Source organism: Bidens hawaiensis, unplaced genomic scaffold (assembly GCF_021521415.1).
Source record: "Bidens hawaiensis isolate Kalapana, Puna unplaced genomic scaffold, B.hawaiensis_p1.1 tig00035468_1, whole genome shotgun sequence".
NCBI classification, from domain to species: Eukaryota; Viridiplantae; Streptophyta; class Magnoliopsida; order Asterales; family Asteraceae; genus Bidens; species Bidens hawaiensis.
In genome coordinates, this window is record NW_027505370.1 from 75722 (window position 1) to 97769 (window position 22048).

The 22048-nt window shown below is 40.8% G+C and overlaps 2 pseudogenes; both read left to right on the forward strand.

Moving 5' to 3' along the window:
- The first annotated feature begins 6346 nt into the window (after window positions 1-6346).
- On the forward strand, window positions 6347-8702 carry LOC143612746 (xyloglucan galactosyltransferase MUR3 pseudogene; annotated as a pseudogene).
- Window positions 8703-19183: 10481 nt separating this feature from the next.
- LOC143612736 (subtilisin-like protease SBT1.2 pseudogene) lies at window positions 19184-21968 on the forward strand (annotated as a pseudogene).
- The last annotated feature ends 80 nt before the right edge of the window (window positions 21969-22048 follow it).

Sequence of the window (22048 nt, forward strand, 5' to 3'; positions counted from 1 at the left end):
AGCATACATGATAGAGCCAACCGCTGAAGCATATGGAATTGCTTGCATACGTTTAGATTCAATGTCCGTTGTCGGAGATTGCGATTTGCTCAACACGGTTCCCTTAGTCATTGGAACAGCTCCTTTCTTGGAGTTTTCCATTGAGAAGCGTGCTATTACTTTGTTTATGTAAGTACTTTGAGTTAGCCCTAGAATCCGCTTAGATCTATCTCTATAGATCTTTATTCCCAGAATATATGCGGCTTCTCCAAGATCTTTCATTGCAAAACAAGATTCCAACCATTGCTTAACTTCCTTAAGCATAGGAATGTTGTTTCCAATGATCAGTATGTCATCCACATACAAGATGAGGAATGATATAGTGCTCCCACTAGCCTTTCTGTAAACACAAGGTTCATCTTCGTTTTTTGACAAAACCAAACTCTTTGATTTTCTCGTCAAAGTGAAGATTCCAGCTTCGAGATGCATGCTTAAGCCCATAAATGGACTTGTTCAATTTGCAAACCCTATTAGGATATTTTAGATCGACAAAACCTTCAGGCTGAACCATATAGACATCTTCAGAAAGATGTACATTAAGGATAGCGGTTTTGACATCCATTTGCCATATTTCATAGTCATAATATGCAGCAATGGCAAGCAATATCCTAATAGATTTGGTCATAGCAACGGGCGAAAAAATTTCATCATAGTCAACATCTTGAGTTTGAGTGAAACCTTTCGCGACTAGCCGTGCCTTGTAGGTTTGCACATTTCCATGCATGTCGGTTTTCTTCTTGAAAATCCATTTGCTCCCTACTGTCCGACTATCGGGGGTAGCTCAACCAAGTTCCAAACTTGGTTATCATGCATGGTTTGCATCTCTGCGTTCATGCCATCTTGCCATTTCTTGGATTCTGGATCCAAGATAGCAGATTTGTAGTTAGTAGGCTCGTCCCTAGACTCGGCTACTAATAAGATTTCGGGACCATCTAGATGACATAAGTATCTAGAATTTGGTACGGGAGTCCTACTAGTTCTGCGAACGCTTGTGTTCACGTCTGATGTGTCAGCAACAATAACTTGTTGATCAGACGCTCCAACCTCTTCAGCGGTTCTTTGTGATTCTTGAATCTCTTCAAGATTGACAATGTTACTTCCAGTTCCTTGATTAAGAAATTCTTCTTCAAGGAAGTGGCCTTTCCTCCTGACAGAAATCGTATTTGTATCAGGATGAAAGAAGTAATAACCGCTTTTGTAATAGTATCCGACGAAAATAACTTTTTCGCCGCGGGGATCAAGTTTGTCATCAGACTCACTTGTGATATAAGCATCACATCCCCATACTCTAAGATAAGACAATTTGGGTTTCTTTCCCTTATGCCATATCTCATATGGAGTTTTGTCTATCTTCTTAGTTGGAGCTAGATTGACAATGCGGGCGGCGGTCATAAGGGCGTAACCCCAAAAGGAGTGAGGCAAGTTAGTTCTACACATCATCGATCAAACCATGTTTAGCAAAGTTCGATTTCTCCTCTCGCTCACGCCATTAAGTTGGGGTGTGCCAGGCGGAGTGAGCTGTGAAACAATTCCATGCTCTTTTAGATGAGTGATGGACTCCGTGCTGAGATACTCTCCACCTCGATCTGATCGAAGTATCTTAATGGTTTTATCAAGTTGTTTTTCCATTTCGCTTTGAAACTCTTTGAACTTTTCAAAAGTTTCGTGCTTGTGTTTCATAAGATACACATAAGCGTATCGACTATAATCGTCGATAAAATAAACGAAGTATCTTTCATGGTTTCTAGTCATGGTTCTGAAAGGTCCACATACATCAGTATGTATGAGTCCTAACAGATCACTTGCTCGTTCACTTTTATTAGTGAAGGAGTCTTTGGCGAGTTTGCTAGCTAAGCAAGACTCACAATTGTTAAAAGAGTCCGGTCCTGTGGATTCAAGAATCCCTTTCGGATTGGAGTCTTTTAACTCTTGCCTTGCTTATGTGGCCAAGTCGGCAATGCCATAGAAAAGTATCATTGATGCTAGTCTTGATACGTTTTGAAAGATGATATACGTTATTATCAGGTTGAACATCAATCTCATAAATACTATTTCGAGGTTTAGCCTCAAAATAAAAGATATCATTTAAGTAAGCAGAAATAGCCATGCCATTAAGAACATACTTAAATCCTTGTTCAAACAACAACGAAACTGAAATGATGTTTCTGGTCAAGCCAGGAGCATACAAACAATTATTTAAAGGAAAAACTAGGTCAGATGGACAAGTAAAATGAAATACTCCAGTTGCCAGAACTGATACTCTCTTCCCATCTCCAACGATGAGTTCCATGTTGCCTTTATTCAGTTTCCTCCACTTCTCAGGCTCCTGCAAGACATTAACGATGTGGTAACCACATCCGGTATCAAATACCCATGTGTTGCTAGAGACAGTGAAAAGTTCAATAACGTATATGGAAATACCTCCAGAAGAGCCTTCACCATTGGCTCTCTTCTTCTTGATCTCAGCAAGGTATTCGGGGCAGTTTCTCATCCAGTGCCCCATTTGGTTGCATTTGTAGCACTTGCGCTCCTCAAAGGGCAGCGGCTTTTTCTTTGCAACTATCTTGTTAGTGTTGGTGGCAACCTTAGCAGCAACAGTAACTTTCTTCTTGCCTTTTCCCATAAAACCCCGATTCTTTGGTTTTGGCTTCTTGACACCAGCAGATCGAATCATCAGAACTTGATTGGTCCTAGAAGGAATGTTCATCTCAGCCGTCTTGAGCATGTTGTGAAGCTCCGGCACTGTCTTCACCCAACCATTCATGTTGAAATTCATTACGAACTGGTCGTATGAGTTGGGGAGAGAGTTGAGAATGAAATCAGATGCCATCTCATCTGGCATGGGATAATCAAGTTTCTTGAGCTGATCGATGTGCCCCTTCATCTTAAGAACATGAGCACTGACGGGAGACCCCTCTGCCATCTTGCAACTGATGAGTTGTTTCATGGTGTCGAAACGTTCTTGACGGGCTTGTTTCTGGAACATGCCCTTGAGTTGCTCAAGCATCTCATAGGCACCAAAGTCTTCCAAGCCTTTAGCAAGCTCAGAAGTCATGGTGGCTAGCATAATACAGGAGACCTCAGCTGAGTCATCCTTATGCTTGTTAAGAACTTTTCGTGCAGCGGCTGTGTTGTTTTCAGGCTCGGTTGGAACAGGTCCATCGAGAACATACATGCGCTTTGCCATGGTGAGAACAAGTATTAAGTTGCGGTGCCATTCGATGAAGTTGGTACCGTTCTGTTTATCCTTCTCAAGGATAGTCTTAAGGGCGTAGGGTGAAATTTCGTTTGACGAATCTGATTAATTAAGCAAAAGTAAATTTAATTAGTATTTTCGACGTTGTAGTCCCATTATTAATGACCCAATAACATTAATTAATTAGGAGTATGAGAATCTGGCTTCCAGTTATTAAAGATAGCTGTAGCACACAACATTAATAAGTGGTTAGGTAGACTGACAACGATTGTCAATTGTGAATAGAGCACAACTCTCGGTTATGAGGCCTATAGAGACAACGATTATCTGTATAGATACGTTTAGCCTCATCTTTGCCCACTTTAAGTCTCCAGATAGCTTTAGCACGTAACAGGAGAGTAAAGTAATAGTTGTCCTAGTACCGTGACGTGTGAAAGGGCCGGATGTGTCAACGAAGCGCTTTCACCTTGATGGGATATGCTAGAAAACAAGTGCGGTGCTGTAGCTCCAAACACTCGAATTTTCGCAGTATGCCTCAAGTGTAACTTGTAGTAGGATTGACATAAACTATTGGTTTTAAAATTGGGATTAATTTTAAAATTACCAAATAGAGTAAAAGTCAAATTTTACTGTATTTATTATCGAGACAAATAGATGAACCCTTTTATTATCGAGACAAATAGTAAAAGTCAAATTTTACTGTATTTATTATCGAGACAAATAGATGAACCCTTTCATCTCTCAAATAGACAAATAGATAACCTATTAAAAACTAAGTTTGTCGCGATATGACTAACCAATTTTAAGTTAATAGAAAATAACTTATTAGTTTTGGAAATCAAAACGTTTTTAATTTGCAAAACATAATTGGTTAATAAAATGTTTATTTCAAATTTATTTGGTATTAGGTCGGTGATATTATAATCCTATTATAAACAATCCAAGCAACCACAAATAGCAAATAACAATAATATGTAAATCCTTATGGCCAAAAGGTGATTGGTCTCGCTAGAGCCAATTAGGGAGACCGATCGGGTCAAGGGGTTCACAACACAAAACAACCACAAGGATGGACTTCTTCGTGCATCCCGTCATCTTGCCCGAACTCCCACTAACTCCAAGAAGTTCATGAGCTCGTCCTCGGTTATCTTCGCGTCTTCTTAATTACAAATTTATAAACTAACAATAATATGTCCTATTACAAATTTGAACCATCTTTATGGCCAAAAGAAAACCGAAAAATAAATAATAACCTTTTACAACTTTTGAACCAACCATATGGCAAAACAAGCTCAAACACCAAACACAACAAATAAACATAGGTCGGGCCGGATTTACATATTCAAAATAAACGAAATTCGGGTTGTTTTGACTTGGTCAAATAAAATAAACAAAACTTTGACTAACTCAAAATCACCCGAAAATAAATCTAGATCTATAAAATTTAAACGATTTAAAGTTTAAGATGTAGATCCTGTTTTAAACGAACCGGAATCGACTCGTACGTTGTAACCGCGGCTCTGATACCACTGTTGGGTTTCAACGGTGGTTGGGAACGAAAACGGACAAACCTTTTTAACCTGTTTTAAAGATTTCGTTTAATAGTTATTAATCAATATTAATAAACATGGATATATAAACGAACTATAAAAACGCAGCGGAACGATTAAACGATTAACCCGAACCAAAACCGAAAAACCCAAAACCCGGATCCGATTACAACTATTGCACGAGTACGATAAACATAAATAAATCAACCATAGATAAGGTAGTCCATATACCTCGGTTATCGAAACCGGGAAGACACCGAAGGCTAACGAGATGAGCTAGATGACACAATCAAAGAACCCACGACAAATCCGGCGAGATCTGCGGACAACAGCGGCTGACGGCGGTCGGCGGTGACTTCCGGCGACGGCGACAGAAGCTTATGGTGACGGCAGAAAGCGGCGGACAGTGGCAGCACCAAATAGAACAGCAACAGAGCAGCAAACAACAACGGACTCAATCGGAAACAGGTTCGCCGGAAAAACGTGTCGCCGGAAAAGAACCAGGTTGCCGGAAAATCGCTGCTGAAGCTTTCAACAACACCGGGATCTATATTGAGCTGCGATGGTGCTTGCGGTTACTGAAGGATAAGAGGTGATGACTGTGTTAGGCGTGCGGCGGCCGGAAATGGCTCGCCGGAAAACCGTGCAGCCGGAAAACGGCGGCGGCGGCGGCTGAGTATGGCGGAGCTGCCAGGGTTTGTTAGTTGTGAGGTTATCTTCTATTAATAATATCATCATATACTGTATATAGAATGATATCAGGGTTTAATCAAGTTAAACCAATTTGGGCTTGAGCCCAATTAACCAAACAAAGCCTTTAACCAACATCTAGTCCACCTAATTATTTGTTTCGATCTCGTCACCTCCGGTGTAACTCAGTCCGGGTCACATTCGGGTCGGTCGCGTTGACTTGACCCGAACCGACCATTAAATCCAACCGGATTATCTTGGCTTATAAAGTTAAAAGGATTGGGTGAGCACTAAGCACTGGAAAAGTTTAAGGACAATTATACATTAGTCTAAATGACGGAGTTTCATAGTGAATAAAAATAACTATTATGTAAACTCAAATTACGGTTTCAGTCTTTCCGGTTCGCTATAAATATACATTAAGTAATCACAACATTTTAGAGCTTCCAAGCTAATCTCGCAACATTTTGGTGATGTTTTCTATGATAATTTATATTAATTTTTTTTTTATTAGTTTTCATAAATTCCTAATGATGTCATCATACCTCCACATGGCCTAGCGTTATAACTTGTATATGGTCACCACCGACACTCTCCTCGGCAAACCGACATGTAACACCCCTACACGATGTACCACGCTATCTTACACCTTCCAACCTATCCTACGCCCCAGTTTCCTACAAGCTAACCTACGCACTTCCTGTTACTGCCACCAACAATTTACGTATTTATATATATATATATATATATATATATAAACCCCAATTCGTCATCAATCAATCAATCATCATATTCACATTCATCGCCTCCATCAAATCCTCCTGTAAGTATCATCATTCAATTCATCATCATCTCATAATCTGATTAATCTCTCGTTGACTCGATCTGATTAATTTTGACTTGCTAGATCCACCTGCATTCCGTCAATTCCGTGCCCTAATTAGCTTCACATAGATTCAATTCCGTTAATTCGTTAACTCTTATTATCACGTCATGTGTGTGATCTGTTGATCTGTTTAAATCTGATGAGACGCCGTTCACCGGTGACTCCATCATCTGATCACATGGAAAAAATGGTTAATAAATCACAACATTCCAGAATCTGTGTGTTAGGGTTTCTATGTGCATTCTTTTGGGGGGTATTATTGTACTTTCACTTTGTTGTTATTGGTGGTAGAACCTTTCAGGTCACTTCTATTTCATCTGATCCTAGGGTTAGTGTTTCAAATCCCGTTATCCATACCGAACCGAATGATATTAAACCCGAAATTAGGGATTTTGATATACCCCAACCCCAGAAATATGATCATTTGGTTACCGGTCCGAAATCGGAATCTGTAACTGAACAGAAATCTGATAGTTTGGTTACGGATTCGCAGTCGGAATCTGTGGTTGTGCAGACGTCTGATAGTTTGGTTACGGATCCGAAACCGGAACCTGTGGATGAACAGAAGTCTGATGATGGTAATAGGAAAGAACCGAAAGAGTTTGGGTTTATGAAGGCGTTGAGGACGGTGGAGAATAAGAGTGATCCGTGTGGTGGGAGATATGTGTATGTGCATGATCTTCCTTCGAGGTTTAATGAGGATATGCTTAAGCAGTGCAGGAGTTTAAGCAAGTGGACGAACATGTGTAAGTTCACTACGAATGCAGGCCTTGGGCCTCCGTTGGAGAATACGGAAGGTGTGTTTTCGGATAATGGGTGGTACGCGACAAATCAGTTTGCGGTGGATGTTATATTTAGTAACCGTATGAAGCAGTATGAGTGTTTGACTAAGGATTCGTCGCTTGCGGCGGCTATATTTGTGCCTTTTTATGCTGGTTTTGATATTGCGAGGTATCTTTGGGGGTATAATATATCCATGAGAGATGCTGCGTCGCTTGATCTTGTTGATTGGTTGCAAAAGAGGCCTGAGTGGGGGATAATGGGGGGTAAAGATCATTTTCTTGTGGCGGGTCGGATCACGTGGGATTTCAGGAGGTTAAGTGAAGAAGAGACGGATTGGGGGAACAAGCTTTTGTTTTTACCAGCTGCTAAAAACATGTCGATGCTTGTTGTGGAATCGAGTCCATGGAATGCAAATGATTTTGCAATTCCGTATCCAACTTATTTTCATCCGTCAAAAGATTCTGAAGTGTTTGCTTGGCAGGATCGTATGATGAACTTAGAAAGAAAATGGCTGTTTTGTTTTGCTGGTGCGCCTCGTCCCGATAATCCCAAATCGATTAGAGGTCAGATTATCGATCAATGCAAGGATTCAAAAGTGGGAAAGCTTTTAGAATGTGATCTTGGTGAAAGCAAGTGTCATTCTCCAAGTAGTATAATGCAAATGTTTCAAAGCTCGGTTTTTTGTTTACAACCACAAGGTGATTCTTACACAAGAAGATCAGCTTTTGACTCGATGCTAGCTGGTTGTATCCCGGTTTTCTTTCATCCCGGTTCTGCATACACACAGTACACTTGGCATCTTCCTAAAAACTACACAAAGTATTCGGTTTTCATCCCTGAAGATGATCTGCGCAAGAGAAATATCAGTGTAGAAGAAAGATTAAGTCAAATCCCACCAGAGCAAGTTAAACAAATGAGGGAAGAAGTTATTAATCTTATTCCAAGGCTAATATACGCTGATCCTCGGTCAAAGTTGGATTCTCATAAAGATGCTTTTGATGTATCCGTTCAAGCGATTATCGACAAAGTGACAAGATTGAGAAAAGATATGATTGAAGGGCGCACTAATGATGATTTTATTGAGGAATTAAGTTGGAAGTTTGCTTTATTAGACGAAGGTGAATATGTTGGTGTTCATGAATGGGACCCGTTTTTCTCAAAACCAAAACCGAATGAAGGAAACAGCGAGTCAGACGGGTCTTCAGCAGAAGCAGCAAAGAATTCTTGGAAAAACGAGCAAAGGGATCACTCATGAGTCATGAATTGATTCATTCAGCAGGTTGAAGATGTAATGAGGGTTAGTTGTGTTTGCTTAAATTAAATGTCAGTTGATACTTCATATTAGAGGTTTACTTGTGGCCTGCGTATTCTGTTATTGAAGCAGGAAACAGAGAAATCATAAATTTTCCACTAATATATAGTTTTTCTTTGTTTTGTCAGATTGTTGATTCTTTGTAATGATATTTATATAGTTACATGCTTTTTACATGAACTTTCTGTTTATCTTTTTATTGCACTTAAAACACATATGCCCAAATGAAAAGGTTTACATTTTTTACTTCTCTTTTGAGTTCTATCAGCTTAACTTAATCGCTGATGATCATGGTTTACTGGTTTCATCCTGCTTTGTACTGCTCTGATTCCCGACACGTTTGTTACCTATCTTTAATCGTAGGAAGTGGACACATGAAAACACTTACAAAAAGACCAAAAATCCAAGTTAAGCACGTTTCCGAGTAGCTATTGTATTCAGACATTTGACCTGTCAAATTACGCTTCCATGCACATAACTTTTTTTCTTCTAAATAAAATAAGAAAACATTGGTGGTAACCTTTTTGATTTTCAAACATTGCAAATGTGCACAGTTTAGAGTTGCCAGTTTGTGGAGATTCAGGTTTTTTGACTATGTTGTGGTGCCAGTAGGGAAGAAAGTTCTGAAATATGAGGTTTTTTAATCATTTCCAGACTGTAAACGTGTTCAGCACTACTTTTTGTTAGATAGAAAATCTAATTTTTGAATAGAAAACAATGACTTGTGACACTTGTCTATTGAAGATTTGATTGTATAAACTTTACTTGTTAATGAGTTAAATATGCATACATATCTAGCTACCAGAGTTGCAAACACGAATTCAAGTAACTTAAGCAAGAATGACCATGTTATGCCTATTTGTGTGTTATATCGATGCATCAATAAGTTGTTTACTTGTTTTGAGTGTGTTCGGAATTAGTTATCCGAAGCGTGTCTGATTATTCGTGAATGAAATAAGTTGTGCGAATTGCGACACGTGGCGTCAAGTCAGCAAATGGTAGGAAATCTTTTTGTGGGTATAATGGTGTTGTAGGCTAATATATATACAACACACAAACATATATAATAATATATAATAATGAATTTCGCCCGACAAATAATTGGCGCCCCCCCCCCCCCCCGGTCCCCAATTTCGCCCCACATTTCCCCCCGGGGGCGGTGTTGTAGCCCTTGTCGCCCACAATTCGCCCAAAGATTTTGCCCACTACGGGTAGTCTTAGGGGTGCTAGTGGTGAAACTAAAATCGGAAAAGTTGTGCGCAAATAAGTAGATAAACTGCAGCTAAGATGACAATACTATATGAGCTCCCGTTTGCTTTAGTAGAGCATGAGGGTTTTAGAAGGCTTATAGAAACAGTTTGTCCGAATTTTAAGATACCAAGTAGGTTTATGGTATGGCTTCAAGGGATTGTAGGAATTTTTTAAAAGAAAATGCGGATGCTATAGTTTTTTTTCCCTTTAGTCATACAAAAGGTTGTCTAACCCAGTTTTTAGAAAGAATATGGTGGTATCAGTATAAAAAGTATCATCGGCGATAATAGTTGGGATGTGATCCTCATACACCACCCCCACATGTCTATATGACTTGTATAGGCCTATACGGTCATATAGGGTACGAATGACTAATAAGGGAACAAAAAAACATCTTTTTGCAGCCTAAACGACCGTATAGACCTATACGAGCCGTATAGACAAATTTTCAGTGGTGCTATACAACACATGAAATGGTCGAAAAGAAGAACGTTTAATATTGCTAAAAATGTATGATGCAAGTCAGATAATATATAAAAAAAATGTCTATACGGCCGTATAGGCCTATACGATGCACTATAAACGATGGCCATAGATTGACTTAAATCAATGAACCTTTTGTGTAAGATCTAGTTTTCATCGATAAAATGAATTGTCATTTGATGTCCATGTGTCGGTGGTAAGACAAACTCTCAGTTTGCCTTTTTCCATTAAAGACTTTTAAGTTCTCTTTTCCCATAAAAAATTTCACCGTATTCCAATGTTGCAAAAGTCGCTAGGCGACCGACCCCCTTGGAGGGAGTACTCGGGGAGTAATCGGAGAGTGCTCGGACATAGAAAAAATAAAGAAAATTAATATTTGGTTATTATATATATGTCAAATATCATAAGTTTAATAATATTTATAACAAAATAGGTGAATATCAATATAAATAAAAGAAATACATTTTTAAATATAAAATATTCTAAAAATTACTAATCATTAATTAAAAAAATGATATTTTTTCTTTAATATTATTGAAATAACAATTATGTTTAATTTTTTTTTTAGTCAAAATCGGTCAAAGTTCACCGATAAGATGTAATTCTGGCTGAGGTTGACCACATTTGACCGATTCTTAGTAACTCGGTGGATTTACAGAAACTCGCCTCGGTGACATACCTTGTAGCGAGTACTCGAAGAGTACTCGGCCTTGTAATCCTACTTTTACAACATTGCCGTATTCCCTCAAAACCAAAAACCTATCTCGTATTTTAGATTTTGGACAAACGGATTTCGTTAACCTTGTAATACCTTCGTGCTCTACAAATGCAAACGATCCTCATATAGTCTTTTTCATCCCACTTACTACTAATTTGCACACATAATTTCCAGATTTTAATTTCATATATCTCACACCCAACATTTAACGAATTCATCTATATTTAATTAATAAGAAACAATTTAATATGAAGTTGAATACATCTATATTTATAAACGGTTCTTAAAGTTGTAATGAAAGTTAGATGCAGTTAATCAAATGAGAGACGTGTTAGAAGGAGGACCAAGAGATTGATGAATAGTTACTTCATAAACTGAAAAATGATTTTTAATATATATATATATATAATAATGTGAAAATTAGTGGGCCTTTGTTTTATTTCTATGGTCATTGATTGGGCCTGGTGGATCAATCACATTCGGTCCAATCTTGGAGAATTAGACTGCTCTCAGTCCAGACCCAGTGACCGACCTTAAACCCGAATTTGGAGAATATAAGAACCAAAGACGAACCTGTTTACATGACATCGGTTCAGTGTCGGTAAATATTAAGTTCGGATGTCGGGTTATTTTTTTCAGATCGACCCAATTTCTGCTCATATCTAGTGGGTAGGCCGGACCAATTGGTTTTAGAGGTTTCATGTAATAAATAAGCTTTTTAATTTTATTATTTTAATCATTAGTTTGTATATAAAATGATTAATGATTATAATACATACACATAATAATTAAGTACCTACGTATTTTTAATAATCATATTTTTATTAAAGAAAATGATCCAATTACAATAGAGAGGTGCATAAGCGGGCAACAAACTACGTATTTTAAAAATGAAAAAATATTTAATTAATTCCGATTTTGATTTACGCGACCATTTTTATGTTCCAAACATTTAAATCCACAGAATCGTTAAACATCCAACCGTAAACCAAACGGTTTGCTTTGGTTAGACGGTTTGATTAGTTTCAATGGTGTGTGTGAACGATACATATATATTTTTGAAATCAAGGTTTTTCCATATAGTTATTTTGTCACTTTTTTGTTGATGTTAAAGTTTCTTGCTCTAGTACTGAAGAAACACTAAGTTACCCCGGCAGATTACGGATAATCTTAGGGTCAAGTAGATGTTTCCCACGAGGGTTAGGTCCGGCAAAGATGGTTATTCTTCTGATACCTGCAAAACAGACACCGTGAGCTCGTCACTGAGAAGGGGGGGTACCTCCTTGTGACCACCCTCCGGCGTGAGAATCAGACTAGATTGCTCTGAATACAAGTGTATATTAAGAGAAATAGCTAGAGCAGATAAGATATGTGATGGTATAAGATAGTATATGATACCGTTCCAGGGTGTTGGAGTATTTATAGCCGAAGGTAGGTTTCCAAGCAGGTACAGCCAGCTGTATAATATTCCTTTTCTACCAACTGTGGGCTACGCACGTGCCATGCTGGTGGTTGGTGGGTAGGCAGCGGCTGATAGTGACATGGCCGGCTGTGTACTATTCCTTTTCCACCAACTGCAGGCTATGTACGTGCCACGACAAGGGTTGGTGAGTAGGCAGCGGCTGATAGTGACATTTTGTACTAGAGCGTGCTCCTCGTCGTACTGTTGTCAGTGAGCTGTCACCCTGTGATTGGTTCATGGGCTGCTTTGGTCAGATCTTGTCTATTTTGTCCATACCTTGGCAGGTAGTACAAAAGATCCTCCAGAAGCGTACGGACTGGCTCATTTGGGCGGGAGTATTCCCGCCTTGCTCATTCCTTCTTCAGGTGACATTACTGAATTATTGAGAGTTAGTGCCTTGTGCGTGTAGCCTTGCTATTAGTGCGGGTAGCCTTCCCTGATGGCTTGTATCCGCAGCTGCGGGAACATGCGGGGTACTTCACCATTGGGAGGCTTTTCCTGCGGGAACAGCTGGCGTACTGCGCGTAAGGTCTTCATCTCTCTGAGCATGGTGGGTCCTGCGGAACCAGTTGGTCTTTGCGCAGACGTCCCTCTTCAAGGTGAGTCTTGCGGGTCCAACTGGGCCCTGCTGGGACCTACCTCTTCAAGTCCCCCCAGTCCAATGTTCTCATGAATTGTTAATAAGTGAGGTGAACTTTTGGACTTAAGCAAAGGGTTTTGAAAAGGGTTTTTAGTTTTAAGGTTTTCCATGGGGATTCTTTCCGCGGTTTTCCTAATGTCACGTGCAGAAATTCCCGACTTTTCTGCTTGATCTTTGGGTATGATGCGGGTAGGTGTGTAACCTCCTCGCAAGTCAGGAGCGTTGAGTTTCACTTGTGTAGATTCTCCACGAGGTTTTGGTAGTTTTAGACATAGTGATCAATTATGTTAAACAACCAATTCCATCTTGGAGCTTCAAACAATCTAGTTCTCAACGTTCCCGCTATGCGGGGATGTTATTTCCCTTTCCACAAGCATGGCCCAGAAGATCCTTCTTGGTTTTAATTCCCTGCAAGTGCTAAGTATGTGAAGGGTTTCGCCTTGACACTGTACTCGCACTCGTCTTATAGTTACTTGACTTCCAAGGTATTCTTGGCTTCAATTCCCTGCAGGTGCTAAGTATGTGAAGGGTTTCGCCTTGACACTGTACCCGCACTTGTCTTACAGTTTCTTGGTTACCAAGGTATTCTTGGCTTCAATTCCCTGCAGGTGCTAAGTATGTGAAGGGTTTCGCCTTGACACTGTACCCGCACTTGTCTTACGGTTTCTTGGTTACCAAGGTAAGGGGGTGTATTCCCTCTTATTTTGAATCTTTGTTTCACGCATATTTTAGTTTAACTTAGCAATTTCTTGAGTAGTTTGGATGAGTTAACCTTTCAACGTGGCAGATGATAGGTTAAAGTTTTGCTTTCTTTCGTGATTGTGCGGGTAAGACCGTCACTTTCACTTAGTAGGATGGCTAAACTTTACATATATCTGACATGCGTGAATGTTTTCCTCATCTTTTCCTTAGAAATTTTCTAAGTGTTTTAAATAAGTTAACCTTTCGACGCGTGGTTGACAATAGGTTAGTGTTCAGCTTCCTCTATCATGATTGTGCGGGTAGGACCGTCACTTTCATTTAGTGGGATGACCAAACTTTACCTATAACTGACCTGCGTGAAGGTTTTCCTCATCTTTTCCTTAAAATTTTTTACCTTTTTTTTGTGTTTATGCGGGTTTTGCCGCCTTCCACACGCAACGACTTACTTCTTTCCATATTTATGCGGTGAATACCGGCATATCAGTCTGGAAAGTTCATAAGTATAAATGTAAGACCATCAGCGTCAATGTGATTTGGAGAATCATTTCCATTAGAAGTGGCTCTAGGCCTTTTCTTTACAAGTTTGGAATTGATCTACATGCAGCCTGTGTAATTGAGCTCCCTTCCATGTTCTTGGGATGGGGGTGTCATCGAGCCTTTCGAGCCGATATGCACCTGGTTCGGAATCTCGTTGTTTACGCAGTATGTAGTCTCCAACATTGAAGCTGCAGTTTCATCCGTGTTTTCCCCAACTGGGGTTCTACACGCATTAGCCTGCTTAGCGTCCATTACGCCACGAGGTGAGTGAGTTTCCCATTTCTGACGAATGCTTCGACGACGTCCTTCAAGGCTACGCATTCCTCCGTGGTGTGGCCTTTTGTCCTGTGGAAGTCACAGGATTTGCTTTGATCAGCGTTTGGACGCTGTCGGATTATTGGAGCCTCTGGCCATGGGAGTCTCTCGGTGGCAAATATCTCGGTGACGCTTTTGGTGAGTGGCGTCCATCTGGAGTTCCGGTTCGACGACTGCATGTTATCCTTTCCGCCTACTAGAGGGCGAGAGCTGGATGAGGTGTCAAAGTTTACCCTTGACTGCCAAATACCTAGCTTCCTCTTTTTGTTTTGCCGGGCGGTCCGGACGTTGTTTTCTCTAGTCCTCTGCGTGTAGAGGTTTGTACTCTGGGGAAGATCCCTACCCAGTTGCTTCTCCGTTTCGGCAAATCGCTTGTCCGCCGTCATGATGGCATCCCATGTGGATGGCATGCCGTCTTTACCCGTCAACGTGCGGATAAGCTCTGGGTATTCGGCGCCCTGGATGAAAGCGGCGCGAACAAGATCTTCGCTTATGGTGCCCAGACCCAACTTTTTCGAGTTGAAGCGAGTGATGAAGTCTAGTAAAGATTCATCATCTTCTCTAACGCAGTTGAGGATCGTCCACTGCTCTTCAGTATATTTCCTCTGTTGGCTGAAGTGCTGGTTGAACTTGTGTTGGAAGTCCGCCCAATCATAGATGTGGTGGACCGGTAAACGATCAAACCACGCCTTGGCCGCTCCAACCAGCGTCATCTGGAACATATAACACCACGTGGGTTCCGTCCAGTTGCTGACGGTTGCCCCCGCTATGAATCTGTTCAAGTGATCATCTGGGTCGGATATACCATCATAAGTGCCGATGTTGGACATCTGTTTGGCACTCTTCGGGGCGATTGCTTCCGCAATGTCCCTTGCAAACTTGGACGTTCCCGCATTTGTAACAGTTGGTCTAAAGGCTTTGGAGAAGTCACGTGGGTTTCCCCCCGCGTTCCTTGGTTTGAAGGTTTCTCCAAAATTCCTTCTTGGTTGGAAGTCCGTTTCCTTGCGCTTCTCTTTCGCCCTATGACGAGGGTTTGCGTCACTGTCGGACTCTTCCCAATCTTTATCATACTCGCACTCATTACTCATGTTGAGCTGTTGTCGAGTGCTTCCGAATTCGTCAGCCTGTTGGAGTGAACGTAAGCGTTCATCCAACTCAGCTTGGAATTCCTTCTGACGTGCTTCCGCCCACGCTTTAACTTGATCAAGTGTTTGGCGGGGGAGCCTCGTCTGTTGTCTCTCAAACTGGGTATCGGTGAATCCCAGGGGAGGATTATTTACTGCACTTGCCCCGGCTTGGGTAACCGGGGTAGTGTTCGTAAAAATTGTGTACTCGCCGGTGTTCCCCCCAGTAGCTGGGGTTGTGGTTACCGGAGTTTCTTGGTCACTCGTTGGCCTTGGCATCGGAGTAACCTTAACCATCTTTCCAGAGGTTTTGAAAAAACTGAAAATTAGTTCTAGCTTTTATGCACGGATGGCGCCAATGAAGAAACACTAAGTTACCCCGGCAGATTACGGATAATCTTAGGGTCAAGTAGATGTTTCCCACGAGGGTTAGGTCCGGCAAAGATGGTTATTCTTCTGATACCTGCAAAACAGACACCGTGAGCTCGTCACTGAGAAGGGGGGGTACCTCCTTGTGACCACCCTCCGGCGTGAGAATCAGACTAGATTGCTCTGAATACAAGTGTATATTAAGAGAAATAGCTAGAGCAGATAAGATATGTGATGGTATAAGATAGTATATGATACCGTTCCAAGGTGTTGGAGTATTTATAGCCGAAGGTAGGTTTCCAAGCAGGTACAGCCAGCTGTATAATATTCCTTTTCTACCAACTGTGGGCTACGCACGTGCCATGCTGGTGGTTGGTGGGTAGGCAGCGGCTGATAGTGACATGGCCGGCTGTGTACTATTCCTTTTCCACCAACTGCAGGCTATGTACGTGCCACGACAAGGGTTGGTGAGTAGGCAGCGGCTGATAGTGACATTTTGTACTAGAGCGTGCTCCTCGTCGTACTGTTGTCAGTGAGCTGTCACCCTGTGATTGGTTCATGGGCTGCTTTGGTCAGATCTTGTCTATTTTGTCCATACCTTGGCAGGTAGTACAAAAGATCCTCCAGAAGCGTACGGACTGGCTCATTTGGGCGGGAGTATTCCCGCCTTGCTCATTCCTTCTTCAGGTGACATTACTGAATTATTGAGAGTTAGTGCCTTGTGCGTGTAGCCTTGCTATTAGTGCGGGTAGCCTTCCCTGATGGCTTGTATCCGCAGCTGCGGGAACAGGCGGGGTACTTCACCATTGGGAGGCTTTTCCTGCGGGGAACAGCTGGCGTACTGCGCGTAAGGTCTTCATCTCTCTGAGCATGGTGGGTCCTGCGGAACCAGTTGGTCTTTGCGCAGACGTCCCTCTTCAAGGTGAGTCTTGCGGGTCCAACTGGGCCCTGCTGTGACCTACCTTTTCAAGTACATATGTCATGGGTGAAGTAAGCAACGTACAGTATTGTTTTCATATAAAAGTTATATCTATAATAATGACTTGGGTATACTTCTCTAAACCGATCTCTCTTTAGAAATAGAATATCATGATGGCCTCTCTTTAAATTTTGTTAAAATATAACGACTTATCTAGACTATTGTAGGGTACCCGTACCCCAATAATATTGCTTGTAACCGCATGTATTTGTGACACATATGTATGTGGGAGATACCATGACACATAACCTCAATGTATTTAGTAGTTTTGTCCAAACGATGTATGGCATGCATGTTATCATGATTCATGATATAATATTTTTGTATGTCGGTGGGAGTGTCCAAATATTGTAGGGCATGCCTAAAGGGTCCAAAATCCAAATATCCAATGAACAAGCTTAATTTGGGTTGTTTAGTCTAACTTGTTTAATATTAATAAACATCTTGTGTACTAATTTAACTAAGTCATGTTAGGAATTTGGATTGTACCTAAACTAATCACGTTTAAAATTAAAAATAGAATAAAATTATATGTAAGTTATTAGTTCAATCTAGAAACCCATTTATAACTTGTTTGAAACTTTATTGCATAAATTCACCTAATTAGGTGGCAACTAACTCTTAACATAATACAAGCTAGAATATGATAGCAAGTATCACCTAATGCACCAAAAAGTGTAAACCAAGTCAGTAGTTGACCATTAAATAGTCTACTCTAGAGTCATTTTTAAGCCCAAGTTGTACTTATTGAATCCTATAAAACAACAAACCCTCATTTTCTCCAATAATATTCAACACCCATAGAAAAAAAAGCAGAGATGGGAGGCTGTTGTTGCTCTGAAGATGAAGAGATGGACATGAAGGGGATTTTCCTTGTTATAGTTCTTGCTCTAGTCTTAATGGTGGTCTGTCTCCCGCAGCCACGTCACCGAGCATATTATGTGTACCGGTGCTAGTGTATCTTTGTTCTTCAGGTTAAGATTTTTATGTAACTGATTATAGCTAGTATTCATGTGGTTATAGCTTTTCCCTGATTTTAATGAAATTGAGTGTTGTCTTTTATTTGTAAGTTATATAAGAAAATGGATGAACAGATGAGGAAATAAAAATGAAAATTTTTAGAAGATTTTAATTCTCAATAGGGACTTGTTTAAGATTTGAGACTAATTATAAGATTTAAAAAAAAAAAAATCAAAACTCTTGGTTTTGAAAAGATATTTATGCGGGGTGCTCAGTTTCTAGGAATAACGATGATCATTCGGATATGTTTTTCTTGGTTTTGGATTTTTTATATTAATTAAATTTGACAAAAAGAAAAAAAAAATTAACTTACGGGTAGTTATCTAAAACTATAGGATGTTGGGTAGGGACAGAGGGTTTACACTTTTCACAAAGTGAAAATTGACTAGTCACTTTTGAAATGTCCACTATAATGCTACCGATTGTTAACCGGTGCTACGACATCCTATCATCGAGAGGAAAATAAAAACAATAAGATATTTAAGGATAAAAATGATTGGGATCTTAAAAGTAGGGATGAGCGAGTACTGGTGCCGGTATCGAAGATAAAATTCGAGAAATACCAGTACTTGTTTTGCTCATCCGTACTTGAAAGTGTATAAAAGAATTGGCATGAAAGAATTATACGTATAAAAAGTATTATTATTTATTAAATTAGATGTTTAAAACAGTAATATAGTCGTTAAGATGCTTCCACACATGTGGAATTCTCCACAGCCACCCGCAGTCCACATATAGGGGACACGGTGTTCCACGACGTGGAGCCACTCCACATAATCACACGCCTAGTTTCCACACCCCATACCTCATGGTCTAATAAACATGTTGCGTCGTCTTTTGGTTGGCATTCCCAACTCATTTGAGAACACATTCATGTCTAAGTTGAGTTAAAAGTTAAAGCTAAATATGTCAACTCGTCAATCCATTTAAAATTAGAAAACAAAAATTTAAAAACATATATAACCTATTTTGACTTGTCAACCGGTTGTGTTCGGGTTACATGAGATTAAGGATAACACATCTTTAGCACGAATAATATACTATTCCTATTCAAATTCATCAAACTATAAATCCAAAACCATTGACTGATTTCAAGTTTTCAACTGAATCATTTCATTTATTGTGGGAAAAAATGTTTCTGTTTTTGGAGCCTGTTGAGAATTAAATGTAGTCGTGTGATATATGGTACAATAAATGTAAAAAAAAACAAGTCGAAATGACCAAAATAACCTCAGAATTTAGCCATGTAGTAGTAATAAACACCCACAAAAAACATCCCGTGAAAGCCAAGCTCCCTGAAGACAAGAGCCCCCACAAAATCATATCTTCTCTGTTCATTTACCAAAAGATCCTCGTGATGAAGAGCTCTTATTATTCACGAGTTTTATCATTCTTTCACTCAGAGGATTTCAGTCTCTCTTTCACTTTCAAAACCATGCACATAAATACCCCCCAAATGCACCACTTTCTTCATCACTAAACTTACATTACACTAGTAGTACACTACAATGGCACTCAAAGCCTTCCTCATGTTTTACACTGTTTTACTATACTCGTTTTCGACCCTAGCCTATGCTGATCGACACACGCTTAATACCTACATTGTCCAGCTCCATCCCGAAGCAATGCCCGCCTCGGTTTTCGCCTCTAAACTACACTGGCACCTTTCGGTTCTTGAAAAAACTGTAACGGATGAGGACCCGTCTTCGCGTCTTTTGTATTCTTACCACTCGGCCATGGAAGGCTTTGCGGCGAGGCTCACTGACTCCGAGCTAGAATCGATGCATAAGCTACAACATGTTATAGCCATAAGACCGGACCGTGTCCACAAACTCCACACCACTTACTCTTACAAGTTCTTGGGGTTAAGCCCGACTGATGAAAGTGGTGCGTGGGTCAAGTCGGGGTTCGGCCGAGGGTCCATCGTTGGAGTGCTTGACACGGGTGTGTGGCCCGAGAGCCCGAGCTTTGATGACCGAGGCATGCCACCGGTTCCCAGAAAATGGAGAGGGGTTTGCCAGCATGGGGAAAACTTTAATGATAATAACTGTAACCGAAAGCTCATCGGTGCACGGTATTTTAGTAAGGGTCATAGTGTCACCTCATCGACACCGTCGGAAGATGACGTGGCGGAGTATTTGTCACCTCGGGATTCACACGGGCACGGGACCCATACTGCGTCAACCGCAGCAGGGACCGCGGTCCCGATGGCGAGTGTGCTCGGAAATGGAGCCGGGACCGCGAGGGGTATGGCACCCGGAGCCCATATTGCTATATATAAAGTGTGTTGGTTTAGTGGATGTTATAGCTCGGATATTTTGGCTGGAATGGACGAGGCGATTAGAGACGGGGTTGATGTCCTTTCGTTATCGCTTGGTGGTTTTCCCATCCCGCTTTATGATGACAGCATTGCAATTGGTAGTTTTCGGGCCATGGAGCATAAGATATCGGTTATATGTGCTGCGGGTAATAACGGGCCGATAGCAAACTCGGTTGCCAATGTGGCCCCATGGGTTACCACCATTGGTGCTAGCACACTTGACCGGCGGTTCCCGGCTGTGGTTCGTATCGGGAACGGGAAGATACTTTATGGAGAATCTGTGTACCCCGGGATCTCACACGAAAAACAGTTAGAAATTGTTTACTTAGCGAGTGGAGACCGAGGGAGTAATTACTGCTTTAAGGGTTCTCTCCCAAGAAAGAAAGTAGAAGGAAAAATGGTGGTTTGTGATCGGGGTGTTAACGGGCGGGCAGAGAAAGGTCAAGTAGTCAAAGAAGCTGGCGGTGCCGCCATGATTCTAGCAAACACAGAAATAAACTTGGAAGAAGACTCGATCGATGCACATGTTTTACCAGCCACATTGATCGGGTTTTCAGATTCGGTTCAGTTAAAGAGTTATATCAACTCAACAAGACGACCCACGGGCCGAATTATATTCGATGGGACCGTGATCGGAAGAGCTAGAGCACCATCAGTGGCTCAGTTTTCATCACGGGGACCGAGTTTTATGGACCCAGTGATACCTAAACCGGATGTCATTGCTCCAGGTGTTAATATTATAGCAGCTTGGCCACAAAACTTGGGTCCCTCAGGCCTTCCAGAAGATTCTAGAAGAGCCAACTTCACGATTATGTCGGGGACATCTATGTCATGTCCTCATGTTGGCGGGCTTGCGGCTTTAATACGGGCAGCACATCCAAAATGGAGCCCTGCTGCCATCAAGTCCGCCCTGATGACCACTGCTGATGTGGCGGATCATTATGGGAAGCCTATCATGGACGGGAATAAACCGGCTGGGATTCTTGCTATGGGAGCGGGACATGTGAATCCAGAAAGAGCTATAGAACCAGGATTGATATATGATATTACACCAAATGATTATATCATGCATTTGTGTAGCATTCGGTACACAAAATCAGAGATTTTTACTATCACTCACAGGAATGTGAGCTGTCAAGACATTATGAAAAAGAACAAGGGTTTTAGTCTAAATTACCCTTCAATTTCTGTGATTTTCAAATCCGGGATGACTAGTAAGATGGTCAAAAGGCGTGTGACAAATGTGGGAGAATCTAAGTCTACTTACACAGTTAAAGTGGTTGCACCTGAAGGAGTCAAAGTGCGGGTCAAACCAAGGAGGCTGTCGTTTTCACGATCAAATCAGAGTTTAACTTACCGGGTTTGGTTTATCTTGAAAAGGTCAACAGGGTCTAAAAGAGGGAGGTTTAGTGAAGGGAAATTGACATGGATTAACTTAAAGGATAACAAAATCAAGACTCAAAGTCCTATTCTAGTCACAAAGTCAATTGGCAAGATTCATTAGTAGGAGTATTAAGGTTAAGGTTATTTGCATATTTAAGTTTTAAAGTATTGGATTCTTTATCATTTGATGAAGACTCAAAAGATTCAACATAAAGAATGTATTATTTCATATCATTTGAAAATAGTACTCACATTAGGTGAATCTATGCCACTAAATGATACGTCAAAT